The sequence below is a fragment of the Lynx canadensis genome, chromosome C1 (genome assembly GCF_007474595.2).
Source record: "Lynx canadensis isolate LIC74 chromosome C1, mLynCan4.pri.v2, whole genome shotgun sequence".
NCBI lineage: Eukaryota > Metazoa > Chordata > Mammalia > Carnivora > Felidae > Lynx > Lynx canadensis.
Genome location: NC_044310.1, coordinates 136,591,889 through 136,617,354, shown reverse-complemented (window position 1 = coordinate 136,617,354; position 25,466 = coordinate 136,591,889). Strand labels below are relative to the sequence as shown.

The following is a 25,466-nucleotide window of genomic DNA, read 5'->3' as shown; positions in this document are numbered from 1 at the left end:
AGAACATAAAAAAGAATTTCTGGTAACATTGTCCTTTTTAATTTATACAATAAACAGAGAATCATTATTTAACAAAGAAACTATTTTAGTGATGCAAAGAACAAATAAGCTTTCTTTTCTTAGGCCACATGTTTGCCAAGAATAGAGGAAAGTAAATGTGTTATACGTCACTGACATTCTCTTGTACAGTTCGTGTGCCTGGGTCATAAAACTACAGGGGCTACTGACTTTTGCCCTACGGAAGTGACCCAGCAAATCTTTAGAGAAAACCTTTTTATCTTTACCAATTACACCCACCTGCCTGTATAGTCCCGAATTATCTGAACACGAGGGGAGAGGACAAGTGCAACATACATTCTCCCTTCGCAGGAAGAAAGACGTCTTCTTTCGTTACACACTCTTGATGGAATTAACCAAACATCACCTACCAGATCATCACTCACCACTGGCCAGTACAAAAAGGCACTTATCATTTTTGGTAAGAGGAATAAAGAGTCTAACAATCCCTCTAAACCACATCTCAAGCCTCTCAACAGGCTAGAGTGACAAAGCCTTCTTTTCCAATATAGAGGCAAAACTGATGAAGCCATTTGTATTGAGTGATGAATAGGTCAATATCAGACTCTTCTGAACTCGAGCCACTAGTTCCCAATTATTTAAAGAAGGAAAATCTAAACAGTAAAATGGGGAGGGGGGGAGGAAGTCTCTCATGCTAGAAAAGTGAATCTAGAAAGAGTAAAAATGAATGAATGAATGAATGAATGAAGAAATCCTGGTAGATGATATTTGTGCTCAGGAGTTTAAAAGATCTTACAAAGCAACAATTCTTAAATTAATCTCTGAATGAATAAATGTTTTCAGGAAAATTAATTAATAGTATAAATTGAATCGCATTATTATATTTGATTTTATAGAGGTTCAAGAGAAAGCAATACAAATAAAAACTTAATATTTTTAGCATTAAAAATTGAATTTTAACTCTTGAAGATTAGTGAAAATAGTGACAACATCGGTTGCAAAGCTATTTTTTGTGCTTACTAATAAATTAAAAGCTCTAGATTAAAATATTACATTTGAAAGTCCCAAAGTTACGATTTGATGCAGCCCAGATTAACTCATAGCTCATAGAGATACAATAAATTTTTTTTGTAAAACACAATAATTTCTTTTTCTCAAATATCAACCTAAAGTTATATTGAAAACTTACTGATTAAAATCATAACACAAATTGTAGAATGGCCCAAAACAGTATATATATAAATAGAAATAAACATGAAAACAGTGCATTTTAATTATATTTGATTAAATTTGATATAGCAACAAATAAACGTGTCCTCAGAAATATTGACATTTGTTAGGAAAAATCTAAGTAGCAATCTTACAGTAAAATGAGATCACCGTTTATGTATTTGTAGTTCACATGCAATGCCGGTTTCAACATTCCTTCCTGAGACTTAGTGTGTAGAAAAACTAAGAGATTACAAAATTCACTCTAATATTTTAAAGTAATTGCTTATTTCCTGACACATGGGATGATATAAAAAGGCTTATAGTAAGACACACAATTTCTGAAAGACTAATTATGCATTTAAGCTGAATTTTTTTTAATTTCAAATGAATTTATACATAATGCCACATCCTGTTTAGAGAAACTTGTTTGAAAAAGATTGTATTGTGAATATATACTGAATGAATTGATTTTACGTTTATTAAAAAAAAAAAAACAGTTTTATACCGCATTAAACTTGAAATAAATAAAACTCCAAAATTTAACAGTGGTACTAATCACTCAAGGCAGAAAATGATTATTTTGCTCCAAATATGTGTATTTACAATGCCATTAAGCTCCTTTAATTGGTAAGCATCTAAGATATATACTGGTGTTCATAAATTTCAATTTGTTAATAAATCTTCATGACAATTCCTGGAAGGTACATAAAGATACACCTGGATTTAGGATGTCTATGTGCTGATCGACACATGGAATGATACAGAAAATGGTTCCTATCCTGAAGGATATATATTTTTATGACTATCAAGCAAGTTTTTGTCTACTATAGAAGACATTTGGCTTTAAGCTTTAGTGGCAAAAAAAAGGGAGTGGTGTTGTCATTACGCCATCCTGGGGAAGTACTGTTACATCACTTTTGAACACAGTAAAAATGTAGTTGTAAATAACAACAACGACAAAAACAAAACCCTATTATTTCCTTTTTCCATAGAAGCAATAAAGGCTCATTATTTAACAAAGAAGAGATTAGGAGTGATACCAAAAAATTAAGTTCTTTTGTGTTAAAAACTCATGTTTGCTGAGCATAGAAGAAAGGTAAGTGTGTGAGACATCACTCAAGTTCTCCTGGGACGTTTATGTGCTTGAATCATAAACAAGACACATCACGCTAAAAGCAGCGTATGACACGTCCGAGACTTCACTGTGTGGTATTGCCCAGACCTGAATCTGTGAGGGCAGTTTATTTTCTATTGACCACCACCTAGGGGTAAAAGAGTAAGCAGGCAGGCTTTCTGACTTAGCAGGGCAGCGGTTGTATTTCTTTCCTGATGCAGAAAACCATACTATGATAGTGAAAAACTGTGGCATGGAGAATTACAGGTTAGAATTCTTGAGAGTTATATGAATTATATATTTACTCAGCCAAATTTTTACATTGATTCACATCTTAATTTTTCATTAGACTCATCTGAACAATTTGGACACATCCTTGGAAAATAATGATAATAGAAATTCAACTAACACATGTTCTTTTCCTACAATATAGAAATGATTTTGGGTTATTTATCAGGTTATTTCCCAGCTTTAAACTGACACGTCTGTATTCTAGGGCTAGTTATAAGATTCTACAATCCCATTTCTGCAAATCTGGTAAATTCTTGTTAGGTTTTCTCAATGAGTGCTGAAGAGCGGCTGGAAGCCTGGAAGAGGGAGAAGAGACACCTTTCTCTATTTGTTTCCTATTCCTGTTAAGATGATAACAGCCATTGCTCTTTATCTTGGCAGTTCATTTCCTTCTAGATTCCAGGATTCCCCCCAACCCCACATTTCCAGAACTCCCACAAATTTTATTTTTAAAGGCATCTATGAACTGACACAAAAAAAGGAACCTACACAGTTAAACTATGAAATTAAGGTGGGAATCTTGGATGACAGATATGTACCAAAGATTTCATCTTGAGGTCTTCTGGCAAATCCTGGACATCTTATGCTTCCACTTTATTGTTGCTTGGGGAACACAAATGGGATATATAGCCTGTGGACCGAGGAAGGGAGTCTAATAGGATACCTGAATAAAAATCTGGGACCCAAAGTGTCATGCTTATATGAGAAGAAGGGATGAAAACTAATCTAAGCTTGAAGAAAGCATCAGCAAGGAGAGTTACCTGTGTCAAAGTTAACACTGGCTTGTGGGGGAAATACTATTCCCATAGAATTCATAATCTTAAACTGGCTCTCATGTAGGTTTGTTTTCTGAATTCTTGAGACATGAAAAGTCTCAAGTAAATAATTTAACTTAAAATAATCTTGAAATAGCAGTGCCCCCAATAGAAGGACATTGTGAAAATACAGATATTGGGCGGAGGAACTCAATTTCAACCCAGGTGACAAACACTTTACAAGATAATATGCCAAAGGAAATATCAGTAAATAATTATAAAAACACAACACACACACACACACACACACACACACACACAGAAATAGAACGCTATGAATAAGCACTAGTACCAAAAACAGGCAATAGAAAAGATACTAGTAAATAATTCAAATATTGTAATTATCAGATATTGATTATAAAACAATTTTATATAACATAAGCCTAAGGAAATAACACAGAAACTTGAAAATTCGCATCATGCAGGCTTAAGTTAAAATATTAAAAATAGTTCTTTAAAAAAAAACCCATTATAATATAAGCTATTCAAGGGACAGATTAGATCCAATGAAGGAAGAAATAGTATGAAAATTATCTGGAATGTAGCCAAGAGAGATACAGAGGAAGAAATATGGGAAGAGTATAAGAGATGGGAGGACAGAATGAGATGGCTCAAACATTAGCATAACCAGAGTTCTAAAAAGGAGCAATAGGTAAGGAGGAGGCAATATCTGAATAAATTATGGCTAATAATCTCTCATAAATTATGAAATACACAAACCCACATACTCAGAAATTCAAATAGAACCCAAGCAATATAAATGAAAGAAATTCATACTAGATAGTGATCAGCAAATAAGCTGAGAAGATTCTTAAAATACTATTAGTAATATGATTTTAAAGACAGACTGGTGTTGGGGCACCTGGGGGGGCTCAGTTGGTTGCACGTCTGACTTCGGCTCAGGTCATGATCTCATGGTTCATGAGTTCAGGCCCCGCATCTGGCTCTGCGCTGACAGCTCAGAGCAAGAAGCCTGCTTCTGATTCTGTGTCTCCCTCTCTCTCTGCCCCTCCCCCACTCGTGCTTTGTTTCTCTCTGCCTCTCAAAAATAAAGAAAACTAATAAAAAAAATTTAAAGACAGACTGGTAGAACAATAAAATGGCAATTAAATTGATGTTTGGCATCATTTTATGTTGAAAGAATACACAAAACTGTGTATACAAAACAAAAGCTAAACTTGCTGTTTCCAATTACACACCTAGGAGAAATAGATTTTTAAGAACATGTGTGTAATATTAGTATATGACATAAAAGAGTTGACCACCAAGAGAATTTCACTAATGTGAATTTGAAAAAAGGTGTGAGTGGCAAAAGAAAAATGATCCAGTTGAAACAGATATGAACAAATAGTGTTATTTGTAAACTTGAACCATCTTTGACTACTTAAAACGAAAGCAACATCTTATTTGAGGGCAAAAGAAGGATATAGGCAGAGTGTGGACAAAAGTAATACATGTTTGGAATTGGATAATCTTAAAGTATTCTAAGATCCTTATATCATACAGGTATTTTATGTGTCAACTTTATTGGGCCACAAAATGCCAGATGTTTGCTTAAATAATATTCTGGTTGCATCTGTGAAGGTGTTTTTTTTTTTTTAATGAGATTAACATTTAAATTGGTAGACTAAGTAAAACAGATTGCTATCCCTAATGTGGGTGGGCTTCACCCAATCTGTGGAAGGCCTGAATATAACAGAAATTTGAATAAGAATGTTAACTCTCTCTGCCTAACTTCTTAACCTGGACATCAGTTTTCTCTTGTACTTTGGTACTTGGACTGAACTTAAGCCATCAGCTCTCCTTTTCAGGTCTTTGGACCCAGACAGGCACCTGCACCATAACATTGGTCATCCAAGTTCTTAGGCTCAGGCTTAGACCGGAACTATCCTATTGGCTGTCATGGGTCTCCAGCTTACTGACTATATATCTTGGGACTTCTCACCCTCCATAATCACATGAGCCAATTCTGTTTAATAAATCTTTAGATATGTATCTGGATTATACAATTACATACCTTCGAAATATCACATATATATAAATATGACATATACATATAATTGGTATATACAGAAATTGATTAATTTTAAACTTGATTAATTATGTTTGTCAAATAACTAATAACTAAAAGATTTACCATGTAACTTCTAAAAAGTTAAAGAAAAGATGAATGAGCAAAAGTGTCCAAAAGAGCCCAAAAAAGGGGGGGGATGAAAAGAAGCACAAAATCAAGGCAAATAGAAAATACATAGTAATTTGATATACTTCAATCCCAAAATATCAATAATGACATATAATGGACATGACATAAACATTCCAGTTAAGGGAAAGCTTGACACACCTAAAACAAAACACAGATGATTGAGAGTCAAAAGACTAAGGAAATGGGGAAGGTGTGTTAACACTAGACAAAATGAACACATTGGGAGAAACCATTATTAGGAATTAAGAGGATATTACACAATGATAAAATATTCAATTTAATAGATGCTATAATAATTCTAAATTTTATGTACACAATAATGTAACTTAAAATATATAAAGTGAAAATTGATGTAATTACAAGATGGAATTAAATGCTTTCCCATCATCATTAGGGATTTGCCATGGTCACTCAACAAATGATTGGACAACAATGGCTAAAAATGAGTAACAATATAGAAGAGCTAAATGGTACAATGAATATTCATCACAAAATTGACATTCATAGAACAGTACACTTAAACATTGGATAATACATACTATTTTTATACATATGCAATATTTATGCAAAGTAAACATACACTAACCTTACAAATTTTAAATGACATAAAGAACACATCATTTGATTACACTGGCATTAAAATAAAAATATTAAAACATAATAACAAAAGAAGACACTTATGTTAAGAAAAGTGAAAAAATATCCCTAAAAAATCATGATTCTAATAAAAACAATAATATACATTATAAATTAATTGAACTATTATTAAAGTACTGTGATTAAAACTTATAAGATAGAGCTAAAGTAGATGTTAGAATAAAATTTATTGTCTTGAAAGCTTAAATTAGAAACAATGAAATATTTAGAAAACAATAGACTAAGTATTTAATTTCTTTGGAGATTTTAAAATAAGCAACAGATTAAAACCCAGAAAAATAGAAAGAAGTAATAAAAATGTCAGAAGTTAATGAGATGGAAGCAAAATATAAAAATTATCCAATAGTGAAAAATGGTTCTTTGAAAGGTATTAAATAAAGTCAAATTTTACTATATTGAAAGGAAAATAATGGAAAGAAAAAATAAAATATTAACAATGGTGTAGTTTAATAGCTACAGAAAATACAGAGATTAATCAGATTACACCAGATTTACATAATAAAACTAAAAAAAGATGATCAATAATTTATAAGAATACAATTGATCAAAATTGAGTTAAGAAATAACACAAACCTGAATATTTCCATATCTTTTAGATCAGTTAAAATGGTTAAAAACTCTTTCCACAAGAAGACACTGGGATTTAGATAAATTCAGGATTGAGTACTACCAAGTTTTCTAATAGCAGAAACAAAAAGATCAATCCATTTTTATTAGGTTAACTTACTTTGACACCAATTAAGATAAGAATAGTATAATAAAAAGTTACAAGCTAATTCCACTCAGCAACATAGAAGCAACAAACTAAAATATTAGCAACCCAAATACAGATATTCAATAAAAGTGGAACACATCATATCCAAATTATTTTTACCTCAGAAATGCAGAGTTCTTTCAAAAGTTATAAGTGGAATGATATAACTCATCATATTAACATCTTAAATGAGAAAAAACATGATTTCTCAATAGATGAATGAAACTCTTCAATAATATTGTATATACCTTTATGGTAAAATGTTAACAAGCGACAAAAACACTGAAAATCCCCTAACTTTATTGAAGTTATCTATTAAAAACTGTTGCATGCATTTATTTACTCATGTAATATAAATCTATCATATCAAAGCTCAACCCAGCACACTCCATGGGGGATCTGGGGTCTCTCACTACTTCTGGACATCCATGAGTATGTGTCCTGTGGAGTTTGAAATCTGGCATCCTCAGCATCTTTCTGTAGAGGACAGGGACCCAAACTTGGAAGTGCTATGGAGTTAGTGCCCTGTGAGGTAAATTCTGAGCAATAATAAAGGTAACGAGAAGATGCTGATAAATTATTTGTTCATCCTATCCCATTTCCCAACAGATCATTCTGAGGAGCAGAGGCAACTTCCAACATGTCTTGAGACACTTTGAATGACTTTTCTTTCAAAGTTCTGGAGTGCTCAGTATTGCCCCATTTCATCTGCTTACACTCCCTTCCTGTCTCACTTGCGTCCCCACCATCAGGGCCTTCATGGGATTACATCCCACCTCCCAGTAAAGAAACAGAAAGCATGCTCTCTTATTTTCTGGGGGATTCAGTGAAAACATTGCTCACCAGTAAAATGGATCTATGTAATGAAATACTACAGAGCAAATAAAACAAATGAACCTCAGTTTTAAGCATAAACATAGGAATGTGAAAAACAATGTACAATGAACGAACATGTTGCAAAAAGATAGAAATAGTATGTTTCCATTGATATAATTTTACAAAATAGATAAAAGTTAAGCAGTGTAATTTTTATGAATACAAATTTTGTTGGAGAAATATTTTTTTTCTGAAGCAAAGAAGTGATTACAAAAAAATTATCATAGTGGCTATTCTATTGGGGGTAATGGAAGGGAAATATGAATGGAGAGAAGAAACACAAGGACTTTTAAAAAAACTGATAAAGTTTGTTCCTTGGTCTGAGTGTTCAATTTTGTTATATTTGTAAGCTGTACAAAATACATTTATTCCCCTATCCCCGTAGGACCTTGTATTCCAGTGCCTTCTGTCAACTCAAAAACGTTGCTTTAACAAAGTCCCCCTCCAAAATTAGTAGATATTCCGCAGCTCTCAAGGGAGGAAATTCTAAGATAGTTCTGTATGTATTCCAGTTATCCCCAGAAGGGCTCATCCTGTTGTTACCCACAGTAAACTTTTTGATTTACCTCCAGTGTACTGACTTTCTTTTTGTATCTATGAAGCTCCAAAGAAAACCACCAAAGAACCAACCTTCTGAGTATGCATGCCCTTGAGTAGTCTCCTCTTCCATCCAGTGATGGAAGTGACACTTTGCAATTTGAAACCCACCTCTCACAATGACATGTCTGCTTCCTCTTTAGCACGTTTGGAAATCCTGAGATGCTGTATAAGAAGTGTGACTATGCAACATACTACTGGAAACATCCTGTTGAGAGACCAGTCACATAAAACATAAGAGACTCTATGATTACAGAGAGCCAGCTTAATCATATCATGCTGTCCTGCTAAGACTCCAGCAGAGGTCTCTAGTGATAGAGGCCCCTTGAGAAGTCCCAAGCGAGACCGACTGAAAAACCAGAGCTGATCTCATTCAATCAACACACATAATTGTTAGATATAAAAAAAATTAATTAACAAATTAAAAAATATATAAATAAATATAACTGATAACAAGCCACTAATTCTGGAGTGGTTTGCTACACAGTAAACTAGAACTAAAACATCTTTCCTCCTGCGCTTTCATTCCCTTTGTCATTCAGGTACTTCTTGTCACAGCCTCCCAAACAAACAACCTGCACACTAATCTGGCTTTAGAATGTACCTTTAGGAGAGCCGAAACAAAAACAAAATAATTAGCAGTTGAAATAAAGTCAACTCAATATAAAATGAGATTTTATGCTATTTAATTGTCACACACACTTGCATAGACATATATAAGTAAAAAAATGAAGAATTATTATCTTTATCTTTTTTGGGGAATGATGAGAAATGGAACTTGGTAAATAGAAGATATTTGCTAATGGGTACAAAATAAGATATAGTAAAACCTTGGTTTGTGAGCACAATTTGTTCCAGAAACATGCTTGTAATCCAAAGCACTTGTATATCAAACAAATTTCCCCATAAGAAATAATGGAAATCCAGATGATTCGTTCCTCAATCCAAAATAATCATACACAAATGACTACAATACTGTAATATAATACAAAATAGTAAAGAAAATACAAAATATAAAGAAAAATAAACAAATTAACCTGCACATACCTTTGGAAACCTTCATGGCTGATATGAGGGAGATAAGGCAGGAGGGTTATTGTGTATGACGACTTTCACTATCACTAATGGAATCACTGTTATCTACTGACTCAATGGAATCTTTTTCTTTTCATACAACTTTAACAAGGAACCTATCCAATGACACTTGCTTTTGCCTCCTTTTGAGGATTTTTGTGGAAATGTGACATTGCCTTGTTGTTAAACAGGTTCATTGCCCACACCGCTACAGCCTTATTTGGATGGTGATTTTCTACAAAATTTTGCAGTGTTTCCCACCTTTTACACATCTCTCCAATTTCATTTGAAGTGAGGGATTCCTCTGCCTTTTTCTCCTCCTCCTCTGCAGATGAGATCTCCTCCATAACCTCTTGCTATTGCTCGCAACACAGCTCCATCAGTCCGTGGGTGGTCTGCTTTTGGCCATGTTTCTTTTCCAGCACTTGAATGCCATCCTAATTCACCTCCAGCCCCAAGCTCTCCCCCAGGGGCACAATTCTATCAACAACTGGTGGCTCTTATTCATGAGCAAACCCCTCTAAGTCAAATCCAAAAATGCAGTCAGGTCAGTTTTCTCCAAGCAGAGTTGAGGGCTCTGTTGGTGACCACATCCCAGACTTTATCAATGATCTTGAGATAGTTCATGATGTGGAAATGATTTTTCCAAAACTAGGAGGGTAAGGTTTGTTCCTTTGGTCACCTCGAACTTTTCACTGTAATAGTACTTTGGCATAAAGCTTCTTAAAGTTTGAAATGTGATATAAAGCTTCTTAAAGCTTGAAATGACCTGCTGATCCATGGGATGGAGGATTGGGGGGGTGTTGGGAGGAAGAAACTTGACTTTAATGAACTCGAATTCCTCCAGTAAGTCATCCTCAAAGCCTAGAAGATGAGCAAGAACATTATCCATAACCAGCAAGGCTTTGAGTGGCACATTCTTTTCTAAAAGCTATTTCTTCACTGAAGGACAGAAGACCTTGTTGATCCACTCAATGAACAAGATAGGAATGACCCAGGTCTTGCTGTTGGACCTCTACATAACGTTTAACTCTTCTGCACCTTGCATTTCCCGAAGGTTCATAGATTCTTGGAATGATACATGAGCAAGGGCTTGACTTTGAAATCCCCACTTGCATTAGTACAAAACAAGAGCGTGAGATGGTCTTTCATGGGCTTGTGACCAGGCATTGCATTCTCTTCTTCTGTAATGTAGGTCCACTTTGGCATTTTTTTCCAAAACTCCCTGTCTCATCACAGTTAAAAACTTGCTCCTGCAGGTAACACTCAAACACCATGAGCTTCTGGAACTCAGTAGTGAATACATCAGCTGCCTGAGCATCTGAACTCACAGCCTTGCCATGCTTCACAACACTTCTCCTCTTAAAGTTATCAAACCATCCCTGCTTTCTTTGAATCCTTCTTCATTTTCTGTTGACGTATCTGGCAGTTTACTTACCAGGTCAGTGTACAAGGCCTTTGCCTTCTTGCAAATAAAGTTCTTAGTCACAGTATCACCTGCTACTTGCTTCTCCTTTATCCAAACCAGAAGCAACTTTTCTACATCTTCTAGAAATGTGGCCATTGCTTTGATATTCTCGTGACTCCTTTAGCTGCATCTAGCCCTCTTGTTTCTTATTTCTTCTTTAACATTGTGCAAATAGTCAATGTAGACTTCTTATAAAATCTTGCAATTTGGCCACTCACATACCTTGTTTGTACTTCTTGATGATTTCCTTCTTAACTTCCACCATAATCATCTCCTTCTTCTTACCACCTTTCATTTCAACCTTTTTCTGCTTAAGAGCCATTGGACAAGCTCAATGGATGTTGACTAAGGTACAGTATTAATAAACTCTATCATATACTATATTTAATGTAACTGGCAATAAGGTAGTAAAGGAAAGTGTCTATATCTTCAGGCAGCCTGAAGTAGAATGAAGCAGAGCATTCCTAAGCTTACTCCTGTATAGAAAAGCAAGAGACTGTCCATAGATGCTTTAAAGTGACAAAAATACACTAGTGCCAGTTGTGGGAAACTTCCAACATTCTGAAAAGTCACCGATTTCTGCCCAACACTGTAGCCTGAGACTGAGCATCTGAGCACGGGAGGGAATCACCCACAATCCCACAATGAGAGAGAGAGAACCATTGGTTCAGTCATGATCATGTGATGTTTGGTATCATGTACTACTCGTATTGCAAGACATCACTCATTTATAAAGTTAAAATTTAATAGAAATGTTTGATTGTTTTGAGGAACACTCACAGAACAAGTTACTTGCAACCCAAGGTCCTAATGTAAGTCATTGGCATATACTGTGCCAAAGGGTATATGTTATAGATTTTCTATCCAAGTTATCCTTCTTATTTCTCTCCTTTGATCAGAAGTGACAAAAGCAGGAAACACGGGCTACTGGAAACATGTTCTTTATTAGTTTGCAAGCCTTCTGCCTTCATCCATTCAAGCTGCTATAACTGAATACCAAAAACAAAAGAAATACATTTCTCATGCTCTGGAGGCTGTCCAAGATCAAGGCTCCAATAGATTCAGTATCTGGGGAGGACCCACTTCTTGGTTCATAAATAACATCTTCTAACCATGTCCACTCATAGTAGAAGTGGTAAAGGAGCTCTCTGGGGTCTCTTATACAAAGGCACTAATCTCATTCATGAGGGCTCCATCCTCATGGCCACCCAAAGCCCACCTCCAAATACCACCATGTTGGAAATTAGGTTTAAATATTTGAATATTAATTTGTGAGAAAGGCACAAACATTCATAGCACCTTTTTTCTTTAAGTTGTATGTGAGTAAATGTTTGTCATCCTGAACATGTTTGTCATACCTTCTAGAACCTTGGCCATAGAACCAAGACAAGATTTAGAAAAAAAAAATGTTGACTTTTGTTTAAGTTACCACTTTTGAAGTGTATGGATGGGCTCAAAATTTTGTCCTTTAGAGAAATTCAGACTAGGACAGGCTTTCATCCTTATGAACTGATCATATTCATAATTTCCAGAAGTAAAAAGAAGTAATAGATGACATTTCATTATCTCTTTAATCCTAAGAAACAATACAATAGGTCATTTCCTCATCTGCTAGTTCACATTTGTCTTTAATTTCTCTCATTCTACATTACAAAGGGCATATTCAATAAATATCTACCTAATACCTAACAAGGTGCATATTTACTTTTTTCAATAGAGAATTTAACAACTTTAGTTAAGTAATATTCTATCTATGAAGTATTGGCTATAGTTAAATTTTTAATAACTATGGTATGTTATTTTGAAATAAAATTAAATAATTGCTGTAAATATTTCTAATGTATCTTAATATGCTGTTACTTATACTTTGAAACTCTATGGAACATTCAAGTCATTTTAAGTATGTTTTCCTGCAATATGATTTGAAACTTGGATAGCTGGCCTTTGAAATGTATAAATTGTAGAAGAAGAAAATCAGCATAGTTTTCTTTTCCTGGGAAGTGGAGCAGTTAATATTCAACATGAAATGTCTAATCTTTAAATACATTATAATCTAACTGCTTAGGATAATTTTTGCTTTAATACCTTAAGAGTCTGCAAAGCCTGAAGGATGGGATTATTAAGATGGAATTTTAATGTCAAAATTATCAGGGAAGTGAACATATTGCTAGTGTTCATAAAAATTGTATTCAATTTCTGTATGATTTGTTCAAATAAGAGATGAGAATATATTTGATTATAACTAGTAAGTAACCCAAAATTTGATCAGATGACTGGAGGTCACTGCCACATAAGAACTGTCAACCTCAGAGGTGAGACTATTTAAGACCTGAATTTACTCTAATACATAAATGTACCTGCAGAGATGTGCATAAAAATGTAGGTATGAAATAATTAAATTGTTGGAACATTTTGTAGTGAAAATGGTAGGAAAAGGAGCATATGAAAACTAAAATAAAAAATAAATGTAAATGATGATCATTTCTGTAGAAAATAATGTGAAAGTGTAGGGAACATTTATTACTTTTCATTTTTTTAAAGCTTTGGAATAACTCAAAGCTAATCTGTTATATGCATCACAGATTTCTAAAAAATTCACTTTTATTTAGCAGAAATTTATTAGTGGGCAGATTAATCTGTGATATAGAATTTACTGTGGAATGCCTAGTATGAAAAGCAAGAAGAAGATAGCATTTAAATGCACTATTTTAGGTAATTGTTTTAGAGCAAATACATACTTTGCAGTATTTTTTATAATAATGCTTGTCAGTTTCTTAAGGAGGATTATCCCTGTAGCAATACAAACTTCTACATTATCAAATACCTACAATGATGTGCTCATACATAATCATTTATAACTATTAATAGAAACTATAATAAGCAATCAATAGTCATTCAAACTTACAATTATAATTTTTTATTCCACTGTTGGGGGGGATGGAGAGACATGTCTTATGTATTGGCCTTAAGATACAAAAGCTCAGTAGGTACTTTTCTTAGAACAATGCACATTTGTAATTTATGAATGTTCTTTTATATTCTTATAGATATAAATATACAGTTACATTTTCCCTTTTCCCCAGTGCTACATAATTATAACTTGTAATATGTAAATATTTATGAATTCACAGGATGTTCGCTAGGAGAGAAGAATGTTATACTTGCAGATTTGTCTAGTATTTGCAGAATTCAGATCTTATTATTAGGCTTTATGTTGTATTGCAAAATGTAAAAATACATTGTTATAAATATGACTTGTCTAGAAAACATACCATCTGGTGGTTCTGTTGAGAAATGAGAATTATCTCAAAATCATTTATTGTTAGGAATAAGACATTACAATGTTGGTTGAAAATGTTACTCCCTTTATTTTTATATAAGTAAATGGCAGACATAATGCCCTGTATTCTATGTGAAAAAATATGGTTTAAACACTAATATCATGAGGTATTAGAATTTAAATAACCTTAGAGATCATTTAGACAGAAATGGCATACTAAGTGATTGGCAGTCGCTGTCTAAAATGCCATTTAAGGGGGGGCGCCTGGGTGGCTCAGTCGGTTAAGTGTCCGACTTCGGCTCAGGTCATGATCTCGCGGTCCGTGAGTTCGAGCCCCGCGTCGGGCTCTGTGCTGACAGCTCAGAGCCTGGAGCCTGTTTCAGATTCTGTGTCTCCCTCTCTCTCTGACCCTCCCCCGTTCATGCTCTGTCTCTCTGTGTCTCAAAAATAAACGTTAAAAAATTAAAAAAAAATAAAATAAAAAAAAAAATAAAATGCCATTTAAGGGATTCTGTCAGGATTGTAGATTAAAGGATACCTGTGCTCCAGTGAGGAAGAGTCCTTGGCTGGCTGAGAATATACGCCTTAGGTTCTGAATGGGAAATTGGTACAGCAAGCATCCTGTGTACCACCTTCCCTTATTTCGTATGAAAGAAGATCACTAAAAGCTGGTCAAAAATGAAGATTCCAATCCCTAAAACATCACTGAGCTGTCAGACAAATCTACTACTAGATATTTGTCTGTATGTTTGCTCAAAATCTGATTCCTACAACTTTCTCCACTTAATCCTAATTTATTGCGCATTCCCAGTACGAACTCTTTAGATACCGGAAGATAAGCATTACTTTTCCCTTTCAGTGTTTCCCTTTTCCAAATCAAGTCATTAAGTGCTCCAGCTTCTTTACTATCTCTATTGTTTGTTCAAGTCCTTCTTAAATATTACTACCAGAATGAAATTTCCTAGATGATATCTTAACTGTATAAAGTGAAACAATTATTTCTCTTAATGAAAACACCATACTTCTATTTAATACAATAAGAGATCCCATGATCTATTTCATGGTGTTTTTATGCTCTTGGATCACAGTGCACTTGCCATTGAGTACAATATTTAGGTTGTTTTTTTTTTTTTAATTTTCTTAACGTTTATTCGTCTTTGAGAGACAGAGAGACACAGAGCACAAGGAAGGGTGGATCAGAGAGAGAGAAAGGCAGACACAGAATCCAAAGCAGGGTCCAGGCTCTGAGCTGTCAACACAGAGCCCAATGCCAGGCTTGGACTCACAAACCATAAGATTATGACCTGAGCCGAAGTCAGACTCTTAACTGACTGAGCCACCCAGGTGTCCCCTATTTAGGGTTTTAAAATGAACCACTCCTCTCTGTTCTAAATATTAGGTGTTTATTAATTTCTTCATCTGATAATAATGAAAACCGCATTCATTTTCATGGTTGTTCATTGTTAGCCAATGACCATGCTAATCATTTTATCTTGATTACGTTATTTAAAATCACATAATTATCCCTAATTTTATCTACATATAAACAACAATAAGAAAGTCACAAGAAGTTGAGGACCCTGCCTAAAGTTGTGGCAACAATACATTTCACCACACTTTTATATTTATTTTGTTAGTTTGAAACAATTCATCCTTTTGAGTTTTTATTTAGTAATTATGTTACACTCTCTTAGGAGATAAGAAACAGATATTCCGAATTTATCTTAGATATTGAATATTTATTTGAAGTGTACTTGTAGTAAATGTTAAATATTGAAAACTGAGAAGTTATACAAGCATCTTAGAGAAAAAAAATAAAGATTTCTGTAAATAATCAATAGTGTGTCTCAATTCCAATTTTCTTTAGTCCAAAGGAGAATGTCCTGTGCTCATCATCCTTCTTGGGAAGATCCTTCTTTCTTCCTTGCAGTATATGATATTATGGTAATTCAAATTTTTTCTGCCTCTGCTGCTACTGTTGTGGAAAGACATAAAGACTCTTTGTTACTCTGCCTGAGTGCTTCTAATTAATTGTATCTTCTGTGTATTCATTTTAATATAATACTTGATGCTGGTCATCTTACTAAGCCCTTACTGGTCATTCAGTCCTCTTGAGTTTTCCCAATGACCTTAAGGTAGGCAATGTTTTAATTCTCAAATGACATAAGAAAAAAACTGAGGGCTGGAGAGAGATTAAACAACACCAAATTGACAGATCATTGAATAGGTAAGGCATTTTCTGAACCTGGGTTCATATTCAGGTTTGATTTCAAAGTTTAGATGCTAGCTCACTGCCTGTATTTTCTCTGTTGCTTACATTCTGCCCATACTACTAGCAATGATACTTTCTCTGTGTCCCACATTCACATTCCAAAGGTATTTCCTAAGTGATTGTTAAGACCTTACTCCCCAGTGATCTCAGAGAATCAGAGATTTTGCCAAATGCCTTGCTTGAGTGAAAATATAAGCTGTGTGTGGCATTTCTTTGATCCACCAGCCTAACAAATCTGTCAAGAAAATAAATCACATTAGTTTAAACAAAAATGTCTTAGTAACGTATCAAAATGATAACAACATACATATCTGAAAATTCATGATATAGGTTTGTGGAATAGATCTCATACCTATGCTTATTGAGTCTAGAAACCACAAATCCCCTTTTATGTAAAGGAGAGCACTTACTTAATTTTCTCTTGTTTTATCTTGCATTTTCCAAGTGATTTCCAAAATATGTATGAAGTCTCTCCAGTTGCATACACTTTTCAGTGAGCTCACAAGCAATGTTCTTCTGCCCGAAAATCATGAGCTTTTTGTGAGGTAGCTGCTCTTTTACCAGAACTTTATCTGTTGCATTCTCTCCTTTTCTGTTTTGAAATTTTTTTAAATATTTCTCTACAGAAAGATATTCAGTTGTCTCTAAACAATCACTGTTAGAAACCAAGGTGCCTTGTGCACTCACATACTTGTATGAAAAACAAAAACATTAACAGCAACTAAAGGATTTGCTTCCAGAGCACAGGTGTCATGAAAACCACCTCTAAACCTAAACCAAATGGGGAAAGGAAAAGACTCAAATCAGCATCGTTGTCATTGGACACATAGACTCATGCAAGTCTACCACTACTGGTCATCTGATGCACACATGTGGTGGTAGCAACAAAAGAACCATCAAAAAAAAATGTGAAAGAGGCTGCTGAGATGGGAAAGCGCTCCTTCAAGAATGCCTGGGTCTTGGATAAACTGAAAGCTGAACATGAACATGGTATCAACATTGATATCTCCCTGGAAATTCCAAACCAGCAAGTATTTATTATGTGACCATCATTGATGCCCCAGGACATAGAAACTTTATCAAAAACATGACTACAGGCACATCTCAGGCTGTGTTGTCCTGATTGTTGTTGCTGGTGTTGGTGAACTTGAAGCAGGTATCTCCAAGAATGGGCAGATCTGTGAGCCTTCCCTTCTGGCTTATGCAGTGAATATAAAACAACTAATTGTTGGTGTTAACAAAATGGATTCCACTGAGCCACCCTACAGCCAGAAGAGTTATGAGGAAATCATTAAAGAAGTCTGCACCTACATTAAGAAAATTGGCTACAACCCCAACACAGTAGCATTCATGCCAATTTCTGGTTGGAATAGTTATAACATGCTAAAGCCAAGTGTTAACATGCCTTGGTTCAAGGGATGGAAAGTCACCCATAAAGATGGCAAGGACAGTGGAACCACAGTGCTTGAAGGTCTGGATTGCATTCTGCCACCACCTCATCCAGCTGACAAGCCTTTGTGTCTGCCCCTCCAGGATGTCTACAAAATTGGTGATATTTGTTCTGTCCCTCTGGGCTGAGTGGAGACTGGTATTCTTAAACCAGGCATGGTGGTCAACCTTTGCTCCAGTCCATGTTACAGCTGAAGTCTGTTGAAATGCCCACGAAGCTTTGAGTGAGCCTCTTCCTGGGGACAACATGGGCTTCGATGTCAAGAACATATCTGTCAAAGGTGTTCATTGTGGCAATGTGGCTGGTGACAGCAAAAATGACCCACCAGGGAAAGCAGCTGGCTTCATGGCTCAGATGATTATCCTAAACCATCCAGGCCAAATCAGTGATAGATATGTTTCTATGCTGGATTGTCACACACCTCACATCGCTCGCAAGTTTGCTGAGCTGAAGGAGATTGACTGTTGTTCTGGAAAAAAGCTTGAAGATGGCCCCAAGTTCCTGAAATCTAGTGCTGCTTCCATCATTGATATGGCTCCTGGTACGCCTAGGTGTGTTGAGGACTTCAGCCATTTTGCTGTTCATGACATGAGACAGACGGTTGCTATGGGTATCATCAAAGCAGTGGACAAGAAGGCAGCTGGAGTTGGCAAGGTCACCAAGTCTGCTCAGAAAGCTTAGAAGGCTAAATAAATATAATCTCTAATACCTGCCATCCCAGTCTCTTTTTTAAAGTTTTTTAAATGTTTATTTTTTAGAGTGCAAGTGGGGGAGGAGCAGGGAGAGAGGGAGACACAGAATCTGAAGTAGGCTCCAGGCTCTGAGCTGTCAGTACAGAACCTGCACAGGGCTCAGACTCATGAACCATGAGATCATGACCTGAGCCTAAGTCAGATGCTTAACTGACTGAGCCACCCAGGTACCCCCACCTCAGTCTTAATAACTGGTGGAAGAACCATCTCAAAGCTGTTTGTGTCAACTGACCATTTAAGTTTAATAGTAAATGACTGGTTAATGATAACAATATTCAGAAGGAAAGGAGAATCTTTTGTGCACCATTTGGTTTTGTGTGTGTGTGTGTGTGTGTGTGTCACTTTCAACCTATTAGTTTTTAAATCCATACTTTTTAATGGAGACAACTTGACCAAAAATCTGTCACAGAATTTTGAAACCCATTAAAACAGAAGTTTAATGAGAAAAAAAGCCCCAAACCCCAAAGCTAATTGGGTCATGCATGCATGTTAAATTTTTATCAGGACTCTCAAATTGCCTGGTAGATTGTATCACTTTATTTTACCTGTAATAGTGCAATACTACTGTATCTTTTTTTCCCACCTTTGACAATAGGATTTAAATAATTACCTTTCTTCTTATTGTATACTAATTATACCATATGTGCTAAGTAATATATCTACATCTAACCATGTGTTTTGATTCTATAAACAACTTAAATTCCCATTTACTTTCCTTTTGTATTTTTATAATTATGAATTAATTTGCATCTTTATTCTTCCTAGAGCCATCCTTAAGGCCATACTGTATTTTTATTTCTTAATTTGTTCTTATTCACGGGTTCCTCTTTCCATGTTTTGTTGATTATTTAAAAAAAAACTTTTAAGATGAAAACAATATATTTAGAAAGCTCATATATATGTATACAAGATAAACTTTATTATTTACAAATCCAGCTATCTTTTTAGTGGCTTATAGTCCTTATAGGCACTTGATTGAATTAAGAAAACCTTAGGAATAAGAAATTATTTTAATGTAGGTAAATCTAATTTTTTTCTGAATGATAATAATAATGTACATTTGTATGTCATAAAGAATTTCCTACTTCTCAATTGATCCTAGCATTCCTAGTATAACTGTTCTATTATAAAGATGAGAAAACTGAGACTCAAAGACATAAAGTGATTTGCCCAAAGGAACAATTTAGCTGGTGTGGCATGTATGGGATTTTAACTCCAAATACAATACTTTTTCTGCGGGAGCTTGAGATTCCTCAAAAATACAAAATATTTCTGGAATACTCCTCTCTGTTGCCTTTTGTGCCCCAACAAAACGTCTTCCTTTGCTAAAAAACCCACTCATTAATTGTATTGAATTAAGACAACATCCAATAGTCCTCTATTCAAAATCCAAATACCCTTAGAGATTTAATAATCAAGCTGTTAAGTAATTAAACCTTAGTAAGAATTAGCTTATGAGATTGCTTTTCATCAACCACTAAGTGAGAAGCAATGGAGCACAAAGTAGAAGAGATGGGATGGAGTGAGAACCAAGCACAAGCAATTCGAAAGGGGACTGACAGATTACAACACTGTTGGTAGCAAGAAATTCTGGGTTATAAAAATAGGGAGTCTCACCAGCAGAGCTGCAGTTTAGATAACAAAAGAAAATCCATTATTTCATAATTTTGTCATATGATTGGTCTTGGCTGCAGACATAAGCTGACAATCATTCTATATGAATTAAGATCTTACCTCTGTATTTTCTCTTACTGTCTCATCCTACACTTGTAGGTATGTTCTTATGCTCTAGACCATAATGGTAAAACAAACCTGACTTTTTCTAGTGTGCCCTTTTCTTGGCCTGTCATACACTTCCATAGATTTCAGCTCAAAATCAAACAAAATACCTCATCACTGAGGTGTCTCTGATCAGCTCCACCCCTTAAAAGGCCTGGTGGATTCATCCACCACCTTCCTGGTATTTCACTCTAATGTACATGGGCTTATGTCATACAGTTAATTAAGCCTTCTTTTCCCAAATTTCTTTTCTATCTTTCTCCTACTGTTTGCCTCATATTCCTTGATGATAGAAACTAAGTCATATTTATCTTTGCGTTTCCTGTATCTGTAAGGGTCTAGACCTTGTTGTCAAGACAAATCAGTACTTACTAAATATTTAATGAATTAATACATAGGAAATATGTAAATATGGACATAAATATACATCTGCAAAACAAATATCCCCTCCTTTTCCCTTCAAGCTGAACAGTGACCTGTATTTTATCTATTTTTTTAAAGTGTATTTGTTTTGGGGGGGGGGGGTAGAGGGAGAGAGAGAGAATCTCAAGCAGACTCCACACTGTCAGTGCAGAGCCTGACATGGGGCTCTATTTCACAAACTTGAGATCAAGACCTGAGCTGAGATCAAGAGTTGGAGGCTTAACCACCTGAGCCTTCCAGGTCCCCCTGTATTTTATGTATTTTAACTTGTTTTATTATTCTTCAGATTAATTTTTCCATAGATTTAAAAAAAATGTTTATTTATTTTGAGAGAGAAAGCATGAGTGGACTAGGGGCAGAGGGAGAGAGGGAAAGAGAGAATCTCAAGCAGGCTCCATGCTGCCAGTTCAGAGCTCAAGGGCGGAGAGTTGGGGCTCGATCTCACAAAGTGTCTGGGGGAACCTTGAGATCATCACTTGAGCCTATATGAAGAGTCTGATGCTCAGCTGACTGAACCACATAGGTGCCTCCCTAGATTTTTCTAAAGCACTGTATTTGAAACCAGAGAATGGAAGGTAAAGGAAATTTTACTAGGAGCTCATAGCAACCTGGTAAAAAGAAAACTGAACTCTAAAACTTAAGCTAAGTCTTTCAATTAAAGAAACACAATAGCTTCTGTTTAGATAAGAAAGACTCTTTAACTACTAGTGTTCCAATAAATAATGCTATTTTGTATTCATATTGTTGAATAATATACATACAAATTAAGTTGATTCAATGAAACTATTAGTCAACATTAGGGAAAAAAAAGGGGATAGACAAGTTTTTTTACATACCAAAGGAAAAAATAATCAATCAATTTACTGAGTAAATTTTCAAAATTTATTCATATTATTTTTAAATATTTAATTTTTCTGGCATGGTATAGACATAGACCATGTTCCATATGGGGTGTCCGTAGGTTAGGCCTTCTAAATGAAGGTATTTGTGGATTTTTGTGAGCCTTTGTTTATCGTAAATTATAATAGCATCTACCCCCCCCCACACATGCTAATGCATAATATGACTTTATACACTTGACTTTCCATTTTTCTCTTTCAATCTCAAGTTCTAGCATCTTGGCAGGTCTGCCTTTAACATATGCATTGGAAGGCCACTTGTGCTTCTGTGGTTCTTGAAAATTTTACAAGTTTTGACCAAACAGGATGCAGAATTGTTTTTGAGTTTCTGCCATGAAATGTCTAATAACCCTGTCATTCTTTTGAAAATACTGTGTTAATAAATTCTGACAATGTGCAAAACATAGTGAGAAGAGGAATTTTTGCTTCCCACGCAGCTTTTCTCCAAGTGGTAGAAAAGAGAGAGAAAGAGAGACAGAAAGACCCCACAATTAGGTCAGATAGGCCATTTATTTGCAGAAAGATTACTCCTGAAACTTCCATTCCCATACTCTTTCTGGGGAAGGTCACTTTCAAGGTCTGAGGCAAGGAAAATTCTACTACTATTTTGGAAGTACAAACAGCCATCTAAAAATTAGCCCATCATAAAACCTTTAATTTAAAAATTTTGATAGCCAGCTTTTTCAAGCCCTCCTTTTCCATGTTTTCATACATTCTAACACTAAATCAATTCCTTGTCTTGGCTGTATTAATCCTAAAATGCTAGATTGCACCACATGATGACTCTTTTTATTAGAGAATCATGCATCAGTGAAATCACACACACACACACACACACACACAAACACAAAGAGAGAGACACACAGATACACACACAAAAGTAGTTTTCTTATTCAAACACCTGTTTCAACATTAGTTAAGACATAGTATAAGGAAAGGCATGAAGTTCAGCCATCTAGTTGTTCATTAATGAGGCTTTGATGGTATGTTGACTCACTTAACAACTATCCAATCTTTATTACATAGGAAAGGTAATTGGCACCTATATACCTTTCTCATAAATGCTGCAAATGGAAAAGAAAATTGAATTCCCTGTGAAAACATTAAAAATAAACAACTACCAATCTTCCTTAAAGCTGATCTGAAAACTCTTGGCAACTAACTAGTATATGCACACTAACTGAAAGCATTGTGTTTGTACTGCTCTGCACTACACCATTTCTCGTGGTGTTCCTCTAAAAGCCATGATATCAGAGGAACCCCAGGAACCTAGAATCCCAGTTATTATAAAAGAAAGCTTTTGGCTGCAAGGTAGTGAAGAGAAGGCCAGTGGATCAAACGTAAAAGCTTTGCTTTTGAGATTAAATTAATACCAGAGGCTCAGTCAGCACTGAGTTAGTGTGCACCATGCACCACATAGCACCTCACTGTATAGATTCTCATGGAGTCAAGTGGTGTTATTCTGACCTGCTTCCTCCCAGATTTACCAGCTCCGGATAACCCCCAAGCAGAATAATCATGTATATCAAAAATACTTAGCAGTTTTGTGAAAGGTAAAAAAAAATTTTTTTGCTAAATCCTCTTTCCATATGAGACCTAATGAGCACCTCAAGATACTGCCTGTCTGAGGAAAGGAAGGATTAATGTTTAAAGTCATTATTCCACCGAACGCCATCAATTTCATGTCACCAACACATCAAAAGTTGCAATTTTCAGAAAGCTGTTTTCTGCCTGAGTCTTTTCATTGTGGTTTCACAACACAATTGCCTGCTTAGGCCCTCCGAGCGCACGGCACCCTCTCAATATATGCACTGTTTGGACACAATACGTTCCTGTTTTCAGTTAATTAATACATCACAAGGAGCTTTCTAAGTTACAAAGCCCCCAAATCTCACAAACAAATAAGCTTTGGATATTATCCCTGAGCCATGTTTTTACTGCCTTTTTCCCCATATTTTCTTTTATTTGTGTAAAATATATTTTGACTTCACTGCAAACCATAAGAAAACTTGATACCCAAATAATATCAAGCATAATTCAAGAGGAGTAAACAAAAGTAGGAAGAAAACAAATAGCCAAGCATTATTTTTAATTCTTCACATTCTTTACCACATCTCTTAGCACATTTAATTTGACACATCTCTTCAAGAGAAGATAATTCTTGTTTGTTTGTTTGTTTGTTTTCATTTTCCCTCCCATTGAGAGAACAGTTCCAGCTAAGCGGTATCCACAAGATGCAATAAATCTCTTTCTAAGTGTGTGAAAGGTCAATTCTCTTTTCAACTCTATTTATTTCTATTTATATTAATTGGGGAAAAATCAAAACAAAGTCACGAACAATGGTTATTTGTAAAATCCAACAAAAGGATACACTTTTTTTAAAGAAATGTGCTAGTATAATTTGCATGAATATAAACGTTTTCAAAAACTAAGATGAGATATATTTTGTATATTAAAATGGAGCACCCTTAAAACACATGGAGGGATAGAATTTAAAATTCAGCATACATACATGTAAAGTTTTAAAAGTGAAAAACAATCCAAAACTTTAACTATGTTGGGTTTTAAAACAGTGGTATCCCAGTCAAGCTAAAGGTGCTTTTAATGAATGTCATTCCCCATTTATGTTGATTTTTATAGGAAATCGTATAAAAGTAGGAGAGTCCACTGAACAACCTACCACCGAGAAAGCAGAGTTAATGGTGCAGAAAAGACTTAAAACAGACAATATCCTTAAAGAAAAACATAAAACAGCGTTAGAGGACTTTAAAGATGACACAAGCAGCAATATGAATATAAAATAAAAATTATTGAAATAAAGAACTCACTAGATAGTTTGAAGAGTCAAATGGATATAGTCAAATGGCAAAATGTGTAAGCTGAAAAATCAAGTCAAGGAATTTGCCAAAACTGAATCAAGGAGAAATTACATTGTAAGAAAATTAAAGAGTGAACACAGAAACTAGAATTAGAAATGCTAATGTGTAGGGGTGCCTGAGTGGCTCACTCAGTTAAGTGTATGACTTTGGCTCAGGTCACAATCTCATGATTTGTGAGTTCGAGCCCCACATCACAGTCTGTGCTGATGGCTTGAAGCCTGGAACCTGTTTCAGATTCTGTGTCTCCTTCTCTCTCTGTCCCTCCCCTGCTCATGATCTGTCTCTCTCTGTCTCAAAAATAAGTAAACATTAAAAAAACAAGAAAAGCCAATATGCATATCACCAAAGATCCTGAATAAAAGGAAAACATACAATGAAGGATAAAAAATCAAAGAAATTCTAACTGAAAATGTCAAAAAACAAAAGAAAGATTAAGTTGTCAGTTATAAAAGATTCATAGGCTGTAAAAAAAAAAAAGATATATAAGGAAAGAAAAGAAAAGAAAACACAATTAGACCCTTAGGATGTACTCCTCGGAGGAATATTAGTTATAGTGAAGAATGGTAGATAAGTCATTGGGAAAGTTTGTTGTTGAAGAAAGAACTGGTTCTAAAAATATAAAAAGAACTTCAGCATAATAATAGAATGTTTAA

The 25,466-nt window shown here is 35.0% G+C and overlaps 1 pseudogene; it reads left to right on the top strand.

Annotated features, from left to right (window-relative positions):
* The window catches only part of LOC115519838, a 198,375-nt pseudogene extending 179,599 nt beyond the window's left edge, over positions 1-18,776 (top strand).
* The last annotated feature ends 6,690 nt before the right edge of the window (positions 18,777-25,466 follow it).